The sequence below is a fragment of the Lactuca saligna genome, chromosome 1 (assembly GCF_052625555.1).
Source record: "Lactuca saligna cultivar CGN05327 chromosome 1, ASM5262555v1, whole genome shotgun sequence".
Taxonomy (NCBI): Eukaryota; Viridiplantae; Streptophyta; class Magnoliopsida; order Asterales; family Asteraceae; genus Lactuca; species Lactuca saligna.
The window spans coordinates 102,006,228-102,012,137 of NC_136417.1; the positions used below are offsets into that span (position 1 = coordinate 102,006,228).

Here is a 5,910-nt window from a genome sequence, read left to right on the forward strand (position 1 = left end):
CCCCAACTGTTTCAAGGCCATCTAGCACCATAAACCTCCCATCCACGAGTTCACAACTGTGAACTAATATGGATGTGGTGTTTAGGGCTGAAAACTCTTCTAAGAGTTTACTCTTGAAGAGTAAACTCCATTCCTAAGCCATACATGTCCCTAGATGTCACCCGGGTCACTCCAAACACTTGATTTGAAGTGTTTTCGCTCATTGGAGTGTATTATCATATCTAATTAGTGGTTTAAAGTCTAATTAGATACATTTGTATATCATTTCATATTACATAGGAACCTTGCGCATTATCAATCCCCGAACTGACACTTAGCATTCAAACCGTTGCGTTTTCTCGTCTGGTGAGTTCACACCCCTACCCTTTTTCAATGTTTTTCACTGTTTTCAGGGGGAATACAAGAAAAGTACAAGGGAATACTTGTACTCAAAACTTGTTTTTCATGTGTTGTGTTTCATATTACATATGCTTTTAACATTGATAATCGTAACAGATAACCGTTTGAACATGCAGAACACATATTCAGATTATTTGTGAAATACGTTATAAAATGTTGTATTTTATATTTTCACAAATGGTTTTCCACATTATATCAGTTAAAAGCATGACATTTGAACTTTGAACATGAAACTGAGTACACTGTTTTGTCCTCGGTAACAATCCACAGAGATACACGAGTGGAGGATTATTGTCCATAACAGGATCTTTCTGTATTATTACTAGTAAATTTGTTATTCCTATAAATTGGAGACATGTCCTCGGTGAACACTCCATAGATATACGCGAGTGGAGGACTGCACCCGTAACCAGAATCTCTTAGATAGGGAGCGTGACTTGAGTGTATAGATCTATATGGGGCTGACTACCCCACACCTGACTGCTAGCTACAGCCAAACCAAAAGGTTCAAGGGTGACTGTCACACCCCGACCTGCGGCGGAAATCGTCGGGGTTGCGACGTTATGCAATTGGATCACAGTCAACCACATATATCGAACACTTAATATATTTAAATCAATATGTTACAAACCTTAAAGTGTTGGAATTGAAATTACATATTCATAGTTTAAACACACATCAATAAATTAAAACAGTTCAAGATTATTCCCAAAAGAAAGGAACTATAATTTCCTTAGGACCGATGTCCTATTTCCGGCTCCTTAGTTACCTGAGAATACACATTTTTAAAATACGTCAACAAAAATTGTTGGTGAGTTCCACAGGTTTTGACTCCGTAGGTTTTATAACATGAAATCTTTATTAGACATGGGATGTTTAACGAAGTAAATTGTGCAAAATATGTCAAACAATGTTATCGATATGCTTCGTATGAGAACCGATACTTGAAATCTAATACGAGTACCTATATTACTTACTTACCATAAAAGTAAATTTTAACATATTTATGAGGAGCAAAATATCTAGTGTTTGTATAAATAGACACTAACAATCGTTTTAACAATCTACAAACAATATTCATACTACATACAACCTCATTCCAGTGTGTCTTAGTATATTTATTTCCGGGACATTGTTATAATTCTCGATTGTTTGGATTTAAAGACTTTTGGCGGTAATGCTTAAAAATGTAAAACTACCAAGTTCTAACAGGACAACGGTCATATGTGTCCCTATACAAGTGTAAAAAGTACGTCGACTGTAAGTGACCATATATATGTTTAGACAGTATTCCGACTGTAAGTGAATAATAAAGTTTATACAGCACCCAGGCTGTGAGTGTCCAAAATCGATATAATCTAAGTCATCATATCTTATGAGGTTTTCAACATGATCATATTAGAGGTACTTGTTATAATTTATACTTTTGTAACTATTAAAGTATGTGTGAACCAAACAATATCATAATCGGTGTACTTCTTTATTTATCACAACACTTTGTATATATTATTTGAAAGACCAAACAGCAAGATAAATCAAAAAGGGCAATTCTGTCCATGTTCTTAGAAAAATCATAGAAAAATCATCATAAGTAGAAATCTGGATCCGTAAACTCTCAAAGTTTAGAAAATGAGTCTAATTTGTCCATAATTTTTATCCTAAGCTTAAGTGGTTCCTAACCTGAGTGAACATACTCATTTTTACAGACAGGTCCGAAAATATTCTGAAATGATAGACAGTTTTGTAAAAATCATTATAAATTGTAGAAAAATCGTATGAACGCGTGCGAGTAGTCCTTAGAAAGGTATTAACATGAACTACTTCCATATTGTACAGTTTTGAAATCCATTGAGTTTAAGGAGGGCAAAACAGTCCGTGAACAGACCATAACTTCACTGTGAAAAGCAGAAATTTGGGCTTAAGTATGTTTAGTGACATAACTTGTATTTTTAGTTAGTAAAGCCTTTAAATCTTTCAACTATAACTTGTTTAGTGTGTATTCTCCCCCAAAACTTGTAAAACATAAAAGAGGGGCCGTAGAAAACTCACTTTAGTTGCGTGTCGTTATCGGGTTCAAAGATGTCGAGATGTTCCCGGTTTCTCGAAGGCTCGTGACGGAAGTATTCTTTGGGAGAACTTAATCATAGATGATGACAAATTAAGTTAGATATTACAACTAGTTATTCATAACAACTTGTAGGTTATTTTTAAGATGTAAAACATAAGTAAAAGTTTTATGTATACCTTTGTTCTAATACTATCACAAAGGATTGTTATATCATGAGTTGAACACCATCTTTCTAGGCATCATGGAAGAGGTTGTCATGGGATCTATGTCACTCGAAAATATCTTTCAATGGACTGTTATGATCTCGAAAAAAATGGCAGCAACAGGAAGGTTTTCAGGAGCTTATTTGGTACCTGGAGTTCAGCAACTATTTGTGTGTGTAGGTTCTCGAAAATTCAACAACTAAAGAGTGTATTTGGGTGATTTCAGTCAAGTAATAAACAAGGAAAAGGGGCTGTGATTAAGCCATCATTTTGGCTTATGGACCTGATCAAACTTGAAGGAAAAAGGTGGTGATGGGGATGGTTTGAAGGGAGAAAAGGGAAGAGGGATAGCAGCCTTTTCTGTTCCTGTTTTGCTGTCCAAACCGAGAGGGCAAGAGCTCATCTCTTGCTCTCGTTTTCTGCTGGGAAATGAGTGAGGGAGGGGCTGAATTTGGGAGTGATCTTGAATGGGTAATTGAATTTTATGTATGGGTTATAAGAAGGTAAAAGTAGAGGATATGGGGAGGAGATCTCGTGAGTAGTAAGGTGAGAAGAAGAGAACAATCAAATTGTGATATCTTTGAAAGATTACTCCTTGATATTTCCTGATTAGATCAAGATTTTCTTGTCTCACTAGTTAATTGAGAAGTGTAGTTTGGTTTCAAGGAAACTAGGACTTAGAATATGAGAGGCAAGTGAAGTAACTAGATTTAGAATGGTAGTTTGTTCATAGTTACTTGCATGTGCCTTCATGATCATTTCTTATGTTAGAATTGTAATCTAGGCTTTTCAAGTTGTTCCTTGCATGTGCATGTATATCTAGTTAAGATTTGGTGATTCAACAATACGTGGATAAGAGAAGAAGTGGGACTATTACAATTTGTTCATTTGTGTACATTTCATATCACTTGACATTTTATTCCCTGCACACTCTCTTCTCATTTGGAAATGATTCCCTCTTCATATTCCTTTATAAGTATCTAGATAATAGGTTCTTTATTTTTATTTTTAAACATATCCCACATATATACTCACATACGTAATCAATTTGTTCTTAATTATATATCTAGCTTTCATATAATATGTGTTTTATGATTACACTTATACACATAGTTTTTAAATACTAAGGTATTTGCAATTGTTCTAGACATATATATGTGTGTGTGTATATATGTATATATATAATATTTCAATTTCGTGTATGTGTCCGTTGATAGTATTACACGTCACTTTAATAAAATTTGTTGTTACTAGAAGCCGTATATTTATAATACTTTGAACACCCAGTTATTAGTCGGTCATTTTCAAGAATTCGGTTCTAGTTCAACTTCTAAAATGATATCGTTATTCGACAATTTCCTAGATCATGAAATTTCCTCACATTATTATCAAACTTGTAACAAATTTTCTTAACATTTTTAGATAATATATTATTCATTATTTATTATTAATATATATCGTCGTACAAAAGTCTATATTTTTGCCAATTGTTACAGTGACGAAAGTCACTTATTGTCATATCTAGTCTATCGTATGGTTATGGAACTCGCAATTTCGATAACAGAGATTTACTTGTTAGTAATAATGGATCTAGTAACTAGTTTACTTTGTACATGTTAGTTTTATATACATGTTAAAACTAATACATTTCACAAGGAGAACCAGGTTTTCAGTATACATCTTTCACATTTGGTAACCAACATTCAGGAAAATATGGGATTTTCCTGGGATAACATTTATACATAACCAGAAATGTGTAAGAATTTAGATAACTAAACTTTACAATTCACAAGGGTAAACATGTTTTCAGTGTACATCTTTTACATTACATTTTGGATTTGATAACCAACTTTTAAGAAAATATGGGATTTCTTGGTGTGTAACTTTTTCAGAAAACAGAAAGGAACTTGTACATTTTCAGAAAACAAAACCGCTTATGAACTCACCAGCGTTATGCTGATTTTCAAACTATTGTATTCTCAGGTCCGCATTAGACAGGTACCCGATGATTACTTTTGGCGAAGACGGAGTGCGTAGAAGACACGTCTTACTTTATATATTATGTATCACACTTGTACAATTTTACTTACAAACAAATGTAAACTTTTATATGTAATGTAATGGTTGTTTACTTTGCTTACTATGTGCATTGGATTTGATACTCAACGTGGAGTCCACCCCGGAAATGTTTCCGCCTTCGGTTTTCGGTGTGTGAAAGATTGGTATCAAAGCCCTTGTTTATAGTGAATAAAGTATACCAAACCTTACATGCTATAAGACTATAAACACTAAGGGGCCTAAGTGCTCTGAACTAAAAGAATACTTCAAAATATAAGTATTTTCAAAAGTCTACATGTATACCTACCCGTCGAGATCCGTAAGTACAAGTAGAACAAAACATAAGTAAATGGGTGTCGCATCAAGCGGTTAAACCTAGGCAGTTATGTAGTTGTGCACTGTCATGCACCAACTGTGGTAAAAAGGGGCACACAATCCGATTCTGTAAAGCACCAACCCAATCTGCAAATCAATCTTCTGGAGCAGGTGTTGGTCAAACTTGCTATAATTGTGGAGAAGTTGGGAATTTCAAAAGACACTGCCCCAAGAAGGCGACAGCTGATAACACTGGAAGAGTCCTAGCCATGGGACGGGAGGAGTCAGTCGCCGATCCCACCGTTGTTTCGGGTATGTTCCTTCTCGACAACTCTTATGCTAGTATCCTTTTCGATTCGGGTGCTGAAAGAAGATTTGTTAGTCATACGTTGAAACATAATCTTAAACCTAATCGCCAACCATTAACCGAAAGGTTTACCGTTGAGATGGATAACGGTGAGAAAGAAAGCACTAGCGAGGTGTTCATAGGATGTACCCTTACCCTGAACGATCATTTGTTTCCAATCGATCTTATGCCAGTTTCCATAAAGAGCTTTGATGTCATCATTGGCATGGATTTGTTGAGTCCCAATCATGCTGATATCCTGTATTTCGAAAAAGCCATCCGTCTCAACCTTCCTACGGGTCAAACTCTCATAATCTATGGCGATAAAATCAGCTCCAATCTTCGCATCATTTCCTGCATCAAAGCTCAAAAGCTCCTACGTTAGGAGTGTCATGCATTCTTAGCACATGTAATCAATGAGAAATTCGATATTAAAGACCTCGCGAGCATCCCCGAAGTCCGTAACTTTCCTGATGTGTTTCCCGAAGAGCTTCTAGGAATTCCTCCCGAATGTCAGGTCA

General features: G+C 35.3%; 1 long non-coding RNA gene across 1 annotated transcript; it reads right to left on the reverse strand.

The window, feature by feature from the left end:
• Nucleotides 1-1,054: 1,054 nt before the first annotated feature.
• Nucleotides 1,055-3,128, reverse strand: LOC145000410 (uncharacterized). Its single transcript, XR_013661215.1, has 3 exons — nucleotides 2,644-3,128; nucleotides 2,449-2,535; nucleotides 1,055-1,168 (listed from the first exon to the last, which is right to left on the reverse strand). It is a non-coding gene; the product is annotated as an uncharacterized LOC145000410 (long non-coding RNA).
• Between the last annotated feature and the right edge of the window lie 2,782 nt (nucleotides 3,129-5,910).